Raw genomic sequence first — 19,477 nt, forward strand, 5'->3', positions numbered from 1 at the left:
CAGTCACAAATTTAAACATTAAAGCTTCTAAACAGTATTCGGGAGACATTCATTTCGAGTTAATATCCAACGTTTCGCAGGCTGCTTCTGCTTTAATCATCGGGGTTGATCACGGAGGCAGGTACAACATCAAACCTATTGGATATTTGCTCAATTCTGACACGAATCAATGCATTTAGTTGTTGTGAAAATATCGTCATATAACCATGGCCCCAAGAAAGCCTAATACAAGTTCACGTACTGAAAACTCCACGAAAATAAAAAGAAAATCCACTTCAGTGACAATGAGAAAGGCGACCTTCTACTTGTCTGTCTGTCTGTCTGTCTGTGCATCTCAACCCACGCTCTGTCCGCAACTCAGCATGCTGTCTTGTGAGTTGAATATAACCTAGGAGGTTGTCTCATCCGACACATTTAATTTTCCAGTTGAATATAAATCATAAGATACGGTCCCGCTCGCGAAGCAATGCCAAGATAAAAGGTAAGGAGAACAAAGCACGCAAGAGAGCGCGCCTGGAAGGGTTAAGACAAGAGGAGCGAGTGTACAATGCACACGGAGACGCAACTCTAGTCTACACGATAAGAAAAACGGATTTCTTTATTCAATTACTTAAATGATTGAATTTAATAAACTTTCACTGGAATTTGCAACAATTTGGCTTATTTTACTACTCAGTTTTAATGAGTGAGATTTTAAGCGCATTCTGAGGCAGAATATTAATCATATGTGTTCTGTAACATTCTTTAACAACTCCTCTGTGAGTTACATTCCCCTATTTAACATATTTACAGTTCTGCTTAACACTGTGACACTCGAAACGGTCATTCCGTAATGTCCCTTTTTCTAGCCTACTATACCAACACCCATCCACACCTGCCTGATCTGACTAAGCCAATCGGAGGAGTATATCGTGCCCTTTCATATGTATATTTTGAACTTTCTTCAATATAACGTTTTTGCACCCAAAAAATTAGTTGCCATGACTTTTGAAGTAGCCCTCGTAAAAATATATATATATATATATAGTATTTTACACAACAGGGCGGTTGCTGTAGACGATGTTACCAACTTAAAAGTTACATGTACGTAAGATGCCATATTTCGTACCGGGTCCGGACGTGAAAGTTCTTACTTCTGGGAAATCGATCTTTTAAAAATTTCAACAGAGACAAAAACAGAGGATGAAAGAAATAAAATCTGATAGAAAGGAGGGAAAGGAGCAATAGGAAACTACATGAAGAAAGATATAGAAAAAATAAAGAATAAATAATAAAATAAAGATGGGAAAGTTAAGATATTTATTTAATTATTTATGTTCGTTACCAACAGTTAAGGAATCAGTGAATAATAATTTTGAAAGAATGTGGAAGAAGGCTGTAGTCGTCTAATAGACGTATCCGTCTCTTGCTTGGAGAAACAGAATAAACCAAAACCCTGGGCCTTTAGGATACGTAGCAGGAATGCAAACCACTCGACCGCTAACTTTAGGCTGTAGAGACAAAATTGCAGATATAGAAGGAAATTTGTTTTGTTTCCATTTTAACTATCTAATTGAACTAATTCCATGGACGGAATCCTTCTTGAGGATTAATAGTAGGCTCAGCTAGTCATGAAATTCCCTTCTTATGTTGTCGTCCGCGGCCTCACTACCGTAAAATAGTAAACCTCTGATTCCTGTCCTGAGACGAATACCTAATTTCCATTTTAATATCATCCTTCTATCTACTCCTAGCCCTTTCGAGTGGTCTCATCCCTTCAGGCTTCACAACCGAAATTTTGTAAGAATTTCTCATATCCCCACGCATCTCATCGTTCCTAATTTCATCGTCTTAATAATATTTGATAAAGGGTATAAATTATAGAACTTCTTATTATGCAGTTCTTCATCCCTTTAGATATTCTGTTCTCAAACATCTTCAATCCCTTTTCTTTTCAACTGTTAAGTTCCACATCCGTACAAAACAAAAGGTAATACTACTTTTGTGTGTATTGTAATAATTACGTTTTTAGCCAGGATATGTTAATGCAAACGTTTCTGAAATTAAGGCACCACGTATTCTCCGAATTTAGCCAGTCCTTAATTTACTTGCAAATGCAAGTTTAAATTGTTCCCATTGTTCATCAGTATTTGACATTTGCCAAATTTTCAAAGCATTAACTAATTACCTACGTATAATGACTCTGCAGTGTAGTCTTGTGATGAATCATGAATATACCTAGAGTTATATCCGTGATTTATTCTAGACAAATTTCCACTTGTAAGGCAGTAATATGTTTAAAATAGATTATCAGAATAGCCTAAGACATCATCCACTAATTACTAAACGTACATGCACATAGAAATGTTTGTGTGTATTAGGCCTTCCTTAGTTATAATAAAAAAACTTACAATATATTCTTTAGGGAAATGGATAATTTTACTCGACGATAAATATCAAGTCTTTGGTGTAAACTGTAAATTAAAAATTGATAAATTTATGTGACCACAAACATTATTATAGAGGACAAGGCAAAATTTTAACTAAGTTGTAAAATAGTGAATTTTCTTAGTTTGTTTGCAAGTGAAAATTTTGGGTTGCGGTATGTTTGAGAATTGATAATTTCCAATCAGTAGAATGGAACGGTTTGATAAATTGATTCATGAACTGAATTACCTGCTTACAAAACATGGGTATAGAAATATAAGGAATTAATTAAATATTAGGGCAGTCGAACAATAAACAAGTACAAACACGCTTAACAAAATTTGAATTCTTGTCGTCGTGAAAATCACAAAAAATTGAAGTAATTCATTCACGTTGAGATCGAACAATTAGATACGTAACGGTTGATCTTTTGTATAAATCAAATTAACAGAAATAAACATAAGAAAAAATTCAAAAGTGGAATTGAAGTCTGATTCATAAAATGGAGGAAAATATCTTCTTGTGTGCTGTACTACTGTTTGTTTATGCTGATGTAGATAATAACTTTCCGATGTACTACACATAAATCGGTAAATCAGAAATATTTTGAAATATTTTGCTTCAGCAATCTCCTATATAAATTCAGAATCTGGAATCAAGAAAGAAAGTAAGAAAATATAAGTTTGTTGTGACGGTGAATATATCAAATGTAGACTTCTTGGTTCTGAAAACATATCGAGTAGAGTGGTTTAAGAACCAAAACATTTAAATGAGACTTTGGGGTGGCATTAAAGAGTTCAGCGTGTCGCCTGTCTGCTGTCTACATTTATGTAATGTTTGTATTAAACAAGAGACATCACAGTTTTTAAATAAACTGATGCGAATGAAGCTTAAATGTGATAAAACTGTTTGTTCCTCTTGAAGCTAAAACACGCCAGCATAGTTTTGGCTGCGGATTCTTGTGCAAGAAGTTAACACAGATCACCGTTAGTCTGTCACGAAAATGTGAATATGAATTTCATAATAATTTAAAAGGGTAAGCGTTTTTAATTAGATACCATGGACTTCCTAAGCTCCACACCACTTAGAGTCGTGTGATCAGTTTTATCCACCGGAAGAATTACACGGCATTCTCAAACAGGTTTTGGACCCTTGGACTTCAGAGTCGGTCTGCGTGTGTTGGAAAATACAAAAATCCTGAGGGAAGGCTTCAAGTCGCTTTCTTACAAGTGGCAACCAAAGTTAATATACAAACAAGCAGATTCTTTTACACAAACTTTCTTTTAAGAAACAAAGATAACATAGAAAAACTACTTAAGTATTGCCTTGTAGTACCATTTTCATGCATAGGCATGTGTAAGTCTATCGGGAAACTTCGCGTAAGTCTGTTCTTTAAAGAAAAACTTTCAGATTGGTAACTAAATTTAGAGCTCTCCATCATTCGTCGGACAAAGGGTTTACTACATAACAGCACAGTCTGGTATTAAGGCAGTGATACAAGGCTCGGTAACTGAGATTCTAATCTTGAAACTTTTCTCATTATTTTACTAAATAATGCTTGTCTTTCATAACGCGCTTGTACATTTTTGATCTCAGCTCCTTCAATCTTTGTAACGATCCGAAAGCCTGCCTAAAGGACAAATATGTGAAATTCATTTAAATTTTTAGTTTAATAATTCGAAGCTATTTCAATAGTTTCAACTGAATTTAGGTACTGAAATTTCTGCTCAGTATATGGAAGAAAGAGTCTGAGAGAATTAATATTTATTTTCGGATGTAAATGTATTATCCAGTAGGATTCATGAATAGATTTATTTTCATCATAACTGATTCTTACGTTGTTTAACGAAGACATTATTCTTAACTACACGGATCTCGAATTTAACTAAACATTATCTTCAGAAACAGGTTACGCTAAAATATGGACACGAAATATGCCATGAGATTAGCAATACGAAGGTGCGTTTCATTTGAATACGATGTCTGCTGTGTTAGAATAAGGAAGGCGTCGAAAATCGAGTGGATATTAGTTACATATCACGACTGTAACAACGGTTTGAATAAAATATATGGTTCTCACGAAAGAAAGTATAAGCATGTCTGTCTTCCGGTGTATTGCATCCTATAGACTCGTAGAAAATTACTGACTTTTCAGATGTAAATTTCTTCCTTCATAATCAAAGAATCTCTTAAATGTCGGTCAATTTCTACCAGGTTACACGGCGCAAAATCCAAGAAGACAGTCACCTTCATAACTCTTTGAATGATGCAAATTAAATCGGTAATGTTTAACTATAAATTTTCTACGTACCAATTTTAAACAAAGTGTTTAATATAATGGACTAAACATAACACGACTTTTACACTGTACTATTGGAAAATTCATGTGTCATGTTTCAAGTTAATACAAAATCTGTTAAGAAACTGAAAAAAAAATATATCCAGATACTTACTAAAGTTAGAACACTAGAGCTCGCAAAACTGAACCAAAATCAAAACTGTACGACACAATGCGGTGTACGCCCATCACACTTACTTTTAAAAAAATTGGTCCCGTAGCGGACAAGAAAACGTGAATAGGAAATTATTTTTTTAAATGCACCAAAAAATATATAACATATGACACATAATATATTAAAATTACGTATCAACAACTAATATTCTAAACAGTTTCCTATATGGTATATAGAATAAAAAAATTGATTTCTAAATCTGTGCAATCATAAATTAGTAGTTTAAGTAATTATCTTCGGTATAACTGATTATTGTACATCTTGAATGAATATGAATGTCTATAGCGTAAGGTATATAGCAAATAAGGCTTTTTGTATGTACTCCAATTTTTTCTATGCATACGAGTACGAAACACATATAATGGGAATGTTGAGAAAGTACACAATTTTTTCGCCACATAAATTTTCATTGAAGGTAATGGTACATTTTTTCTTGGGTGACGGATCGCGGACACAAACGCTGAACACGGAAAATCCTGTACGCTATACCGACTCGCTTAACAGAAATGCTGAAGAAGTTGCCGCTCAGGAACGGCGTTTACAGAACTTGATAATATCTTATTTGTAAAAAGCAAATATCTTCTTGTGGAATTTTCTAGTTGAGTGGATTAGCTAACGAGGCATTTTCAAATGAATATATTACAGGGCTCAAATGATTTGGATGACTAAATGATTAGCTGGGAATTCTATGAAAGATTTTATTTATGAGATTTTAAAGTAATATGGGGCACTTGAACAACTGTATCAGGTTTCTGAGCTGATATTCCAACACAGAAAATTCCGAATACTAAGCAGGGGTACGAACCTCTGAATAGTAATAATCACCAACAAATGGAGATGGAATAAAAATGTTATCTCCGCAAACAGAACCTGTCATCTGGACCTAACACACCATCCTTTAAATCACTATTTAAGTTACATAAATTTTATCCTTCCCTCGATGGCTAGTAACATATCATAATTTTTTACCAACTAATATGCAATAAACTTTGTCCCACGTTCGTGAAAGTTGGTTAAGTCTTTGGAAGCTGTTTCAGCCGCGTGCTATTATATACTCTCTTGCCAAATACATGAGCATAATTCAACGCCAGGTCCTTAATCGTTATGCGACATTGTTTCTTCATTGCCCTGTTCAGGAGATTATCGCTGTACTGATAACAAATACACACTGGAAGAAAACTGGCAGTTTCGTTCTAAATTAGCAATAAACTATTAAAACAGTGTTGAAAAAAATTTAGAATTGTAAATCTATTCGTAGGTTATGTGTAGACTGCTCTTCTGCTGTAGAAGTTGTTTATTGTCAAAGGATATTTCAGACAAGACATGCACAGTAAAGTTTAAAAGGATCAGGACAGGCAGTCGTGGCGTATGTTAGAGAGGCAATTTTAATTTACAGTATCTTGTCCTAGATTTGAAAAAGGCGCCTTCCGTATACCGTTAATGCAATTCTACAAGGCAAAAGGATTAATAACTAATGAATGATCGATTAATACCTTGTTTGTTTATGACGATATTTCATTGACTTCCGTTATATACTATTGAATTATTCGGTGATTTATTACTGGTGAATTGGATAGATCTAAATAGAAGCCGCTTTGACCTAATTCAAGAAAATACCATGGACACTAACCGGGACCACATAAAGCTTTGATTTAAATAAATACATTCAGAACAAGGTTTTAATTAGGAATTTTCTGAATGCAAAGAAACGTTCACGGCGACGAGTCTCAAGATAACTGTCTCCTGGGTTATAACTCCGTGTATTCTGGTATAAACTTACCGACGTTTCGGAAGTTGTTGTTTCCTCCGTCATCAGGGCAATTATTACTAATCGTTCTCATGATGGGGTCAGCAAGCAAATCTGTAACGCGGTTAAACGTCTTTTAAAATACGTGACGCACAACCCGTAAATCAGCATCTTAAAACTTTAAAAGTCCAAATATGTAAGAGGGACGAACGTACACGGTACATAAAATTTAAAAATTAGAACCTTAAAGATGGTCTTATTATAATAGAGACACTAAGGAAAATTTTGCGGACCTAGGTGATTAGGTCAATATCTGAAAAGGGCATCTCCAGAATCCCTACTATCTTAAAGTCCTGGTAGAGATAACGCGTCTGAGAATGATATTTCTTTATTTCCATTCTATTTGTAAGTATCCATTCGCCTTTCAGTGCTACCTGTGAAAAATTGAACCACTTGTACTCATGCTGGCCTTGGGCGAATATTAATGGAACGAAAATAAAAGGTAGAGTTCACTGAAACTGCCTGACCTCCCCTTACGCCCAAGGAATCCCTCTAAAGCGAGGAGGTGCGCGCCTTTTGTAATAGCAAAGCACGAGCAGCTCAAACAAAGGGAATTGTCTGTTCTATGTACTATTTTCTTCGCTTTGTTTTGAAATTTGTGTGCTGAGACCAAGGGAATATAACTACTACATTTATTATTCTTTGCTGTATATTCTTTTCCTTTTCAAATGATTTTCCTAACTGCGTAATGCTTTCACACATTCGCTTATATAAAGTTCTATCCTCCACTGTGAAGACTGTTGGGAGTTATCGACCTAATTTCCTGTTTGTGAATTTTCCAATACAAGACACAAACAAAACTTTTTAAGCCTTTCAAATTTAATTTTAATTTGTGGTCACTTCGTATATATTTTTTTTTTTTGTAATTGTAACATTTCAGAATTAATTTTCCATTTAGTAGCAGCGCCATCTGTCGTCTTGAAAACACATTACGTTGTGGACTTGATTCAATTTTCTTCTTGAATAATTGAGACAAAATGACAAGTATCTGTCTTAACTCCGGAAGCTAAATATTACATAACTGGCAGTCATAACCTACTTTACGAACTGGGTTCACTGCAAAAAACAAGTTTATCTTCTCAAGTTATGTATTATTACAAAATACGGAGTGTTAAATTATTCAAATACTAACTAGGGAAGTGCACGTGTTAGTTTAGTTTCCGAAATTGGCTTCACTAGACTCGTTGCTTAATATGCAAATGTTAGTTGCAATGGTTTGGGAGAGGAAGTCGTGTGGGTTGGAAGGGACAGGAGACAAATATCGTTTGAAGAAGAGAGAATGTAACTGTATAAAGTGGTAAAACCCCAAACTAGCTCAATGGATATGGGACGAGGCAGCAGGGGTGCGTGTTTCTCACTGAACAAAGTTTCTCCATCAAAGATTATCTTCCAAGGTGGTGAAAAAGATGGGAGTTGTATCCAAAGAGAGATCAGACTGTAGACTAGTTATATAAAGGTCGGAGACGAGGTGTATATTTCGCGTTTGTAAGAAGTATGGGAAACGATGACAGACAAGCTGTATGAGTGTTTCTTCTCCATCCTTTTCAAAAAGATACTTGATCAAATCTCTGGAGAGAAACACTTAAAACTTTCGCTAGCAGAGTTTGTTTATATTTTGGCAACTGTCACGTTCTTCGGTGGATGTGAGACGGGGAGAGACAGAGCGCTGAGCTACATGTGCACTGCAGCGCAAAGTCGGAGACACGGGGTGAAGAATAAGAAGAACATGACAACGATGATAGAGTTCCGAGACAACCGTAGCAGCTCGGGGGAAATACGTGTCTCAGTCTTACACAGTGACGAAGGAAAAACATGGATGCCCTGCCATAGGAAACATTGGTAAACTATGGAATAAAGGAAAAGTGCAGGTTGGCAGTTCTGCAATTAGTATGCATACACAAACAAAGCTTGAGAGCTTCGAGGCGGACGCAAGCCGTGGACAGAGACCTGTTCCTTTCCCACTCATGCCGAGGAAGGCCAGTGTTTGGCGAGTGAGAATACAGAAGAAGGAACGTGTCGGAATTCGTAGTTTATTAAATAACACCAGCCGAAAGAAGGTTTTGGGTACCGGAGGATTTTATGACTAATCAAATTCTTAATGTACATAGGCCTACTAATACATGGCGAGTTCGGTGAATTAAAATTGACGTGTAAGAGAGTAGTGGGTGGCTGTTTCCAGTTGTGCAGTTAATGTGACAAGATGTGTCGGCGAACGGGTCCTTTCGTTAATTTATTTAATAATTAACTGAATTTTTAAATTAATGTGTTTGCATAAACAACACAAAACTTTTCATGTTAATTTCATGCTCAAATATATAGCTGGTAAAACATTTAATGACAGTGCTATGCTTCCATTATATGAAAAAATAACAATTTCTCAGGCACTACATACACAATTAGGAAGGGAATGTAAAGTGATGGAGGGGAATAAAGTAAGAAAATGAAGAAAAACTGACAAATAAAGGAAAGGAACAGAAATAATGATAATAAGCGAAATTAAGTTAATTTCTATGCCATGGCAAAATTGTATTATTCAGAAAATTATTACTCCAAAGTAACTAAACTTTTAGTCATAACGTAGACCTGAAGGGTTTAAGAATTCATACGATAAAAATTCTGTCACAGCTTTTATATTGCCTTTTGCTAATTCTCGTCCACACTCTTTTCCACTTGTATGTTCAAACAGAAGGGAATAAGAAACAGACGGGTCGTAGTAATTTTATGGAGGTAAATTTCAAATGAAACATATATCTTAAGAGATTGAGAGATCAACATTATCCCGTCAGAAGACGTCATTCTGTCTCTGCAGCTCCGTGTGATGGTTGCCAGCAAATTGAGAAATAGCCAGCAGCAACGTATTATTATAAATTCTTATTATTTACAGAATTATAAATAGAAAATTGAATATGAGCATTTTAAAATGTGACATTCACTCATGATGTATATCTGTTGTCTGGGTATGTACAATGACTGGAATTTAATATTCGGTGTTCAGGAAATTAGACCACAGCCCCTTCTATTATATCACTATATCTCTGAGCATATTTGGCAGTTTTTCATGGATTCATAACAGTTTACACGTTACGTTCAAAATCATTTTCGGGTATAAATTGTAACTGAAATGATCCTATACAACTTACGTAGAACACAGCTAATAGTTCAGCTATACTGCAATGAATTTTTTCTTTAGAAATTAATTACTTTCTGGAAGTATAAAGACATCTATAATTTCCTCAGAAGTAATATTTTCTTTCAGATTAAATACCAAAAAAAAATTATTTCGACCCGTGTGTACTGTGAGCCTCAGAATGAATTAAATTGTACGAAAACACATGTAGAAATATCCATGTAATTCGAATAATGTATATCAAATTTCAGATACATCAACTAAAGCACTCAATATCCATTAGGGTCGTTAAGCAAAGTGGCCATTGATATGCAAATGTCACAAAGAGTCCACAAAATTGCCACAGAAATCCCCAACCAAATTTCCGAAAGTTGCACCGGAATAGATGTCGTTCGTGCTTTCATTTCTAGGGGTCCAACGTGAAAATATCGGACCTGAAGCCGGATATTCTTTGCTCAGTATATCATTAGCATAGAAGTGAATTAATTAATTACAACCAAATTGGTCCTAGCTGCAGCTTGGATGCTGTTACTATCAGACAAACATAAAGACAAGCAGCCATAAATAATAAGGTTTTTTCTTCGCACTTTAAATATATTGCACCTTTATGCAATTTAACCGGTTCAAAAGTAACTGACGGAATCGTTTGAGGAATTCACAGTTTGTCTGCGTAAGATTTGGTCTGGTTATTTACGCACCAACGGGAGGAACCGGTCAAATGTAATCCTCCGATTCGGCTCCAATTTTGCAGAATGGCAGTGAATCCTTCTCTGGCATTCTTTTCAAAGTATTAGGTGTCGACACTCAAATGTTTCGTCGTGATATACTATTTCATTTCCACTTTATTCACACTTATTTTATGTGTCGTAAGAGAAGAGGACTTGCGTTAACCGTGTTAGTACAGTTGGTTTCGAGTTTGTCTATGGTTCGGTTCCCAGTGAGGCCTTTTACACACAAAGTCGAAAATGGTGAAAACAAATAGTTCCAAAACAGTTTAAACCACAAACGTTCTTAAAAAAATTCAGAAGAAATAAGTAGCTTCTTTAGTTCATGTACTGAAAATTTAAGAAATCCATTTCTTAGTAAAATTACGTTGACCTGTGTTTTGCCACATTCCTTGTAAATGCTAAGTCATTGGGCCACCTATTGTAGGCGTTTTCATTAGAACCTGTTTAGTATTTATTAATTCTCCATAACTCAGTCGCATAAATTGGGTGCACATGGAATTTCAAACGATGTTGGAACACAAATTTTCCAAGATATTAAATGGAATACGATAACAAGCTTGTAGAAACATATACGGATGGGGTGGGGGGGTTCTTATAATTGGATATAAAATGGTATGGTGACTTTTTGCAAAGATATGCAGTAGTTAGGTCCAGAGAATACATTGATACAGTATCATTACACCACACATCAACAAACCCTAACTGTAAAAATCTCTGGGGATTCACTCAAATTACGACGTCTTCAGGGCATTTAACGGTACTAAGTCACGTAGGCAAACCACAGACTCTTCGAGGATTTCCTTGAAGGAATGAGAAGTAAATATGGTGATATTGCGTACTATATTTTCGTTGGCTAATGTAAGTTTCTGAACGTCTGCTGTGATCGAAGTATACTATATTAAAAAATGTTTTTAGTAAATTTGAATAAAAAATAAGATTGTACGATGTGGCGTTCTTGACACACAGTTATAGACAATTGAATAAACTAATTATACAAATTCCAACTTCAAAGTCAGCTTTACAACAATGTTTTTTCCCTACGTCGTACTACTTGCTGTGATTTTAAGTATGTAATTTGGTGAGGAGTTTAACGCATCATATGAAGTCCTTAAATATATTTACATATAGCTCGATCTGACTTACACTGCTGTCCAAAATACAAATATCTGAAAATACAGTATAAGGTAATTTTCTGTGTAAGCTTATTCGGATGGACGTATATTTCTAAATACTTTTATTGACAAAGCCAAATAAATATAACAACGGCGCCTACAAACAGATGAAAATCTCTGTTCACGTTAACTTCTAAATACGAATATTAATATAAAACTTAGAGCTATGTAGATTCTATAGATTGAAATTCAAAGTTCTGAGACACAGAACAGCATTAATTTTAAGATTAGAATCAATCAATGTACAAACTATACAACATTAGAAAGAAATTTAATGATACTTTTTATTTCCATTTTGTACTTTATGTGTCATGTCCATAACCACACTTGCATATACACCTAGTATATTGGAGTTGTAAGTCAAAATTCCGCGCCCCAAACGAAGTCCGCTAGAAGTGGAGTGAGCCTGAACTCTTTCACAAAACACGCATCCTTCCCTGCAACATTCTGGAAACACAATGTACTCCTACTGGAGACTGCGGGAGTACAATGAGTTTCAAACTGTAATAGGCGAAGTGCTCATGAACTCACATTCAGCGAAATTTTACTGGTCCGAGGGCAGAACATTAAATTGTTCTATTTTCAATAGTTTTAAAATTTTAATCTATAGAAAACAAGACCTTATTACTCTTTAAAAGGGCAATATGTGGAATCATTAAAAATATTTTTAGGGACTTATTTTACTATTATAGGTGGAGGGAGTTGTTCACAACCGTAATATTAACATTAATTCATATCCCATTGTTTGTTTATTCTAAAGCTTTATGTAGTTACCTTACCTTTCAAGACGACGGCCAACAGATAATACCAAAGCTCCGGGCAGAGTCACTTAAACGCACGTTGTGAAATTTCCGGTCACGAACTTACATTAACACAATGTTTCATAAACACGCACTAAACACGGCGTTAGAAGCAATTGTTTTGTCTCTTATTTTGGCAGTAAGAGATTCGCTGTCGGCCAAGACATTTCAGTACATTCTAAGGTCTTGGACTGCCACACGAAATACCAGGCCAGCTCCATCCCTTTCAATCTGGCCCGCATTAAGGTTTAGAGATTATGATCACATCATGAATTTACAACTCTAATCTATTTTACGTTCAAAATCTGAAGGTGTTTAACGTTTCCAGCACTGACAGATAATAATGCAATATACGATATTTCAAAAACATTATAATTTGTATTAAGGCTTACACATCTCCATTAAGAATGTCGCATATTCCTACCTATTCATTATACTGGCAACGAATTTGGACTTTTTTCAAATTCAAATTCTGGTAGAGGCTTCCTTGACATGTAATATCAAGGCCTACGACGTTAATGAGAAAAACAGATCCTACCCGTGGTCTTGGAAAGACAGATCCGAACCGAGTCCAATTAAGGGTTTTCCATTCCTCGCAGAAGATAATACGAATCAGCTCACACAAACTTCTTAGTAGCTACCAACTAGAAAAATCAACTTATATTTTTTTGTAAATTGTACACCGGATATTTCCTTTTAAAATCGCTACCCCGACACAAGGTGTCCTGATCTATCTTTGTTTCCCTTAACAAGCCTAAGCGAATCCCAGAAAATTTATGCATTCCACATCCTTAACATGACATTCTCCACAAACACTTTCGTTCCCATACGATAGTGTTTGCCAAAGTGTGGTACGCACCAGAATAATTACTAAACATTTCTCCACAGTTTTCGTATATTGTCAAGTGAACTATAACGTAAAGAAATTTGAAAAAAATTCTTCAATACTGATATAGTTCATACGTTTCTGTGCGTTCTTATCTTACCTCGCAGCCTAATCTTTCTTTCTGTACGTACCTGAAATTTAACTGATTCTGATATAACTTTCCTAGGGAGTTCGCCGAGAAGACCGAGATCCCGAATGGGGTACGCAAATGTCTTCATTTACAGTCATCTTATCTTTTGGTGCCAGGTTCAATAATTGCACGAAGCTGAGTCCCTCTTGTGAAGATTAACAGTCGCTAATTAGTCAACACGTGCCTTATCGTTTGTAGGGTGCAAAGGTTAGTTACTGTATCATAATGCATGCAGTTCCAAAACAGCAGTAAAATAACTTTTGAATCAGTTACGTTTTAGCCAATTTCCTCAAACTGCATGAAAATACAAGCTAATTTCCATTTAAATAAGGTATAAACAAAGATATTTACCATTACCCATAATAGAAGAGTTTAAAATTGGTGCGTTTTTTTAATTTATTTTAATGTCCTGAGCTGTGTTGCCCTGTAGGCCTCTTTTACACTAACGGAATATTGCTACTGCGTCTGGTATATTACTTTATTTAACCCAATTACAGTATCATGAACCTTAAATGTCACCCAAATTGGACTAAAAACAAATTCGGGCCACAGAAACGACAATCAGAATGTCAGGGGACTTTAACATTTTCCATCTGACAAAATCAAGTATGAATTTAATATTGAACTATGAACAAAGCTCTGAATAATTCAATTATTGATGAAGTTGCTTAATACGTAATTTATTTAATAGTGTAACATGCTCCTAAATTTCCAAACGTCACCGAATATTATTAACTTTTCCTGATGTACCGCTACTCAGCATTTCGACTAGCTAACTTTACCTTAATTTAGTAACGTGATTCTTCAGTATTCAATGTGGTCGTGGCGCTGTGAGGATGAAACAGCGTAACAAATGACGGATATATAATAAATGAAGCTTTCGCTCTGAGTCTAATCACTCCCCTGCCAATAGTACCACGAGATTGGAAATGCTTCCCTTCATGCTGATCTGGAGTTTAACATGCTTCGAAATTCGATCACAAATAACATCTTGCACCATTTAAATATGCACCTAAAATGTTTTAATAAAACTTAATGTTACTTACAACACCCAACATAATCTGAAATCAAACATAAGCAGTTAATTTTTATATAATAACACCTTTTTCCGCCCTGACATCGCAGTCAGAATTGCTTTCTATAGACATATACTTCGGTTGGGACGAAATCTTTCGAAGATTAACAAAACTACGGAAGAACTTGCTTCTGTGCATGATACGCCACTGACAGACGTTCAGCTCGCGAGCCAAATTAACTTTTCTGTGAGTCTATTTTATTTTGATGAATCTTTTCACAACTTTCTCGTTACACGTCTCTTGACTATGAGTATAATAAAGTTTGTTTTGCGTCCAAGTTATTACGTGACTCAGTAGGATAGACTGAAATCTTGTCATATAATGCCGTGAATTCAGGACGGTTGGCAACATGCTGAAAAGGCACTCATATTTCTCGTCGAGACATCATGTAAAGAAGACGTCCTACGAGATACGTGTACGTAAATTTCGACCGCGTTATGCAGAGGCTATGTGGCCACAAATGTTGCTTTCTGGAATTATTTAACAAGTGTCCACAAACAGTTTCCATTCTTGGTAAGAAGAAGCTGTGCCCAATTCGTGTTCTCACAGACTCGATGACGTTCGAGGGAGGATGGCAGTTGATCAAAGAAAATCATCACGTCGAATATCACTTGAATGTAACACATCTAAATGTTCAGCTCCAGTGGGTCTCAAGGCACTGACTGGGTGCAGAAGTTGAATCTTGCAGATTTAGTTACGCGGATAAACTTCTGTCGTATGAAACAATCTGTCCCTTCCAACGCCTTATTTCATTAGTAAGGAGTTAGTGGTTTTCTGAACGCTAGAATACCCGTCACTGGCACACCAAAAATCCGAATGTGGTACATGAAGACCCACTCGTAACCAAAAACCACATATGTGGTGTGCTGTTACTTGTCGGAGAACAACAAAGCCTGTATTTTCTTGAGACACGGTGAACTCGGAGCGTTATGTGAATAATACTTTGGGATCCTGTCTTTTAAATTGTCACTGAAGAAGAGACATGCGTATTTCAAGGAGGAAAGCGCAAACAGCTCACATATTAAAACTTTCCACTGAAGTCTCTCCAAAATTGTTTTTGATGAAAGAGAATTACTCGGGGACAATGACCTCTTCATTCCCAATAGCTGAGGAAATGAGATTCTTACCTTGGGGGAGGGCTGAAATCAGGAACGTAATACACGATTTTACACAACGTAAGCTGCAGTGAATGTCCCAAAATTCCCTACGCTGTTGCCATAGTACTTGAATTTTTCATATTTTCGAACGATTCATTAGCTATCCTTATTTTGTGGTTTTGTCCTGAATTTTGACGACGAAACATCATCGTACACTTTGTCTTTCCTGAATTTATTCCCAGACCAACATCCCTACTAGATATTAAGAGTGTTTCTGTGTTCGATTTTATAGTATTTATATTATCGCCCAACAGATTTGCCATCCTCACAGCCCACCTCCCTATGATTCATCTTGATGTCATCTTCCCATCTCCTTATTGGTATGCGCAGTGGTTGTTTTCAACAACGATCCTCCACCAAAATTATTTCATCCCTCCTAGGTCAAAATATTTTCCTGAGTATCTTATTTTCAAACACTTGTAATCTACTTCCTTCAAGGTAAGAGACCATGTTTCACAGCCATACCACAAAACAGGCAAAGTTATTTTTTTATATATCCTGATCTTCACTGTATTGGATAGTAAACGAGATGATAGGAGTTTCAGAATTGAATTAATAAAAGCGTTTCCGGAGTGTATTCTACTCTTAATTTCATCATTGACCTCATTTGTATGTGTTTTTGTTGTTCGCAGATACTTAAATTTTGAAACATTTTCAAACGATGTGTTAATGACGAGAGTAATTATGTTCTGCCGTTGTTGCTGATGTTGAATGTATTCAGTTTTGCTTACATTCAATTCTAAGTCTTTTTCCTTTCTAGCCTGCAGGAGAGTTTCTGCATTCTTGGTTATGATATCTAGCCCATACCACAGCAGATTGACGTCATCAACCTGGTTTAGAACATTCAATTCGAGCCCTTCCTGACTCCCTCCGACCTACAAGATGACATGTTCTAGAGCAAAATTAAAACTTATTGGAGACAAAGCATCCCTCTGTTTTAACCCAATGTGCACTCCGCCAGAAGGTTACCTATACGAACTCTAGTAGATATCCCATCAATGCACATGTTATTTAACCTAACAAGTTTCTTTGGTATTCCAAATGCATTCAAAATACCATGGAGTACGTCTTCTAACTGAGTCACATGTCTTCTTAAAGTCCACAAATACTTTGTGAACTGCCCCATTAAAATTGTCGAACGGAAAAGATCTGATCAACCACATTCATCGTCCACTATGGTCTCATTGATTGCACACGAAATATGTTATTTCTAACACTGTCCACTAGTCTTGACTGCATAGTAACAGAGCACTCTGCCTTTATTTCTACATTTTTACATTCCTCTTTAGTTTTATGTACAGATTCATTGTATGAGAGCCATTTTAATGAATGTAAAGTACGAAATTTTATTTGAGGTTCATGTAATGTAGTGGTTATACTGGAGACTGTTAATTATCAAATTAAACTCGGTCCAGAACGTTCAGTGTAGACCACTAACACAAACATTAAATATAATTAATTTATTTGTCTGGACGATATACATGTGTATCCACAGATACACATGTAACATGTTTATTTTATACACATTTTGCATAATATAAATAAAATATAATGATTTTGGTATTACTGAATAATTTAAGTAGCTTAACACGCAATGTGGCCCATAATGAAATTAGTGTAAATATGTGGGCTAATATATGTTATTATTCATATAAATATGGACAAAATTACTTTATCTCTCAAACAGAATTAATGTTCGAAATTAGGTTATAAACCAATAAATTTAATTACATCTGACTGCTGGTTTGCATGGAACGATATTGTGGTTTCTTGTAGGATTTGAGGTTTTCACGGCGGTGAGTTTGAAGATGGCTGTCTTCTGGGTTGTTGCGCCGTGTGCAGTCTGGTAAAAACTTACCAACGTTTCGGAGGTCCTTGCTGTGATCGGTATTATCGCCCTGGTTATAAGCAGCAAGGACATCTGATACGTCGGTGAACTTCTACCAAACTACACGGCGTAGCAACCCAGAAGACAGTCATCTTCAATATTTTGTCTTATTATGCGCGAAGAACACAGACAGCTGAGAAAAGTCTTATAAAATTATCAAAAACAAATATAAAATTTGCACAACTCTGAAATGCAAAGCTTTTGGAAGAGATGTCACTTGACAGTAATTTTAAAACAGATATTACGGAAATAGAGTATGGGTTTTTAAACTGGATTAAAACGGCATATCAGAGTGTAATTACGGACTTTGTTATTTAAAACTTATGATTCTGATAGAATAGCTTTAGTAATACTCCTCAGGCAATCATAAACCAGCAATCATAATCGTAAATTGATTGAATAGCTATTCCTGTTGCAAGATTGTAATCGATTACCAGTTCTCATACTGGTTTCCAAACATCCTTCCCCTTTAATTTTATTTAAATAGGATCACAAATTTATCCAGTTAAAGAACCACAGACACACATTTAACTGCGGGTGGTTATGGGAGCGACCAGACACCAAACACATCCACACCAAAAGGATCAATGAATCTAAGTGAAATAATTCGAAAGTAGTTTAATAATAATTACAGATCCAAGTTGTATACGTAGCAATAAACGATTGTATTTTGATCTCTGTCTGTTGTTCAGTGATAATTAGCGTAATGAGAGTCAAGAATGATTATAATTATGTTAATATAACGTAGTAATAAATGAGAAGTTGATAAATTAAACCCGTTCCCGTGTTTGCAAGAACCTGCTATAATGTCCCTGCTCTGTCTCAGATGAACGCAGTAAACACGTCACTTTCTAGTCGTTATTGTTCACATCGGAATCCCAACTGATCTCTTATCTACAGGATTCGACATCAGTGTCATGTCTCTTCATTAATAATTCATAAAAAGTAAAAATCGATAAGTTCCTCATAATGAAATTGTCTCCAGCCTCCTGTTATTTCGAAAATGTTAATTACAAATATTCTCCCCAGTACCAATTTTTCATATATGATCATTATAAGGAGTGGTCCAAATTGTAGATGTAAAATTTAATGTCTTATTTCATCTCAAAGATGAAGCATTCAGGTACCATTAAAATCAGAATCTCATGCATTCAATGTTTTTGCCAGCAACTTTGAAAATCTTTCGCAATCTCGTCGCAAACTTTGACACCGCAACTTCGATCTTGTCCTGAGAAATTTCTCGGCAAGGTTTGAATGTGTGTACCTGTGCTGTCCAACTTAGAAGCTAAACTTTACATGGAAATATTTCCTGAACTTTCATCGGCTTTCAGATGATAGAATATAAAATTCGATGACGCGTATCCGCTACTCGGTACCGTACATCGCCATTTCTTGATGTCTAAATTCAAACAACAACAAATGATAAATAAATTACATGAGCACTACACTGTGGGAAGAAAGTTTCTTAGAATTATAATCAGTCGTTGTCGGGATAATTAAGTTAAAAATTTGTGAGCACAATTTTAACCATTCTGCATGAGCCCTTCTTAAATTAAAAGTAACTTAATTCGCAATTTGTATAAATTACATTAAATAAAATTTACATTTACACCTTATGATTGTGTCGAGTGCATGCCTGTAACATACGAGGTGCGATCGGAAAGTTTCAAGACTGTGTCAATAGAGGGCGAACCGGATGTAGTACGAGCTTCTGCCGCTAGCGGGTGCGGCCTACATTCATAGTGAATCAGTGTGCCAGCCGGCATCATCGAATTAGCATTTTTTTC

This window comes from Zootermopsis nevadensis, unplaced genomic scaffold (genome assembly GCF_977971745.1).
Source record: "Zootermopsis nevadensis isolate Lab colony 2312 unplaced genomic scaffold, Znev_1.0 Znev_ptg000038l, whole genome shotgun sequence".
NCBI classification, from domain to species: Eukaryota; Metazoa; Arthropoda; class Insecta; order Blattodea; family Termopsidae; genus Zootermopsis; species Zootermopsis nevadensis.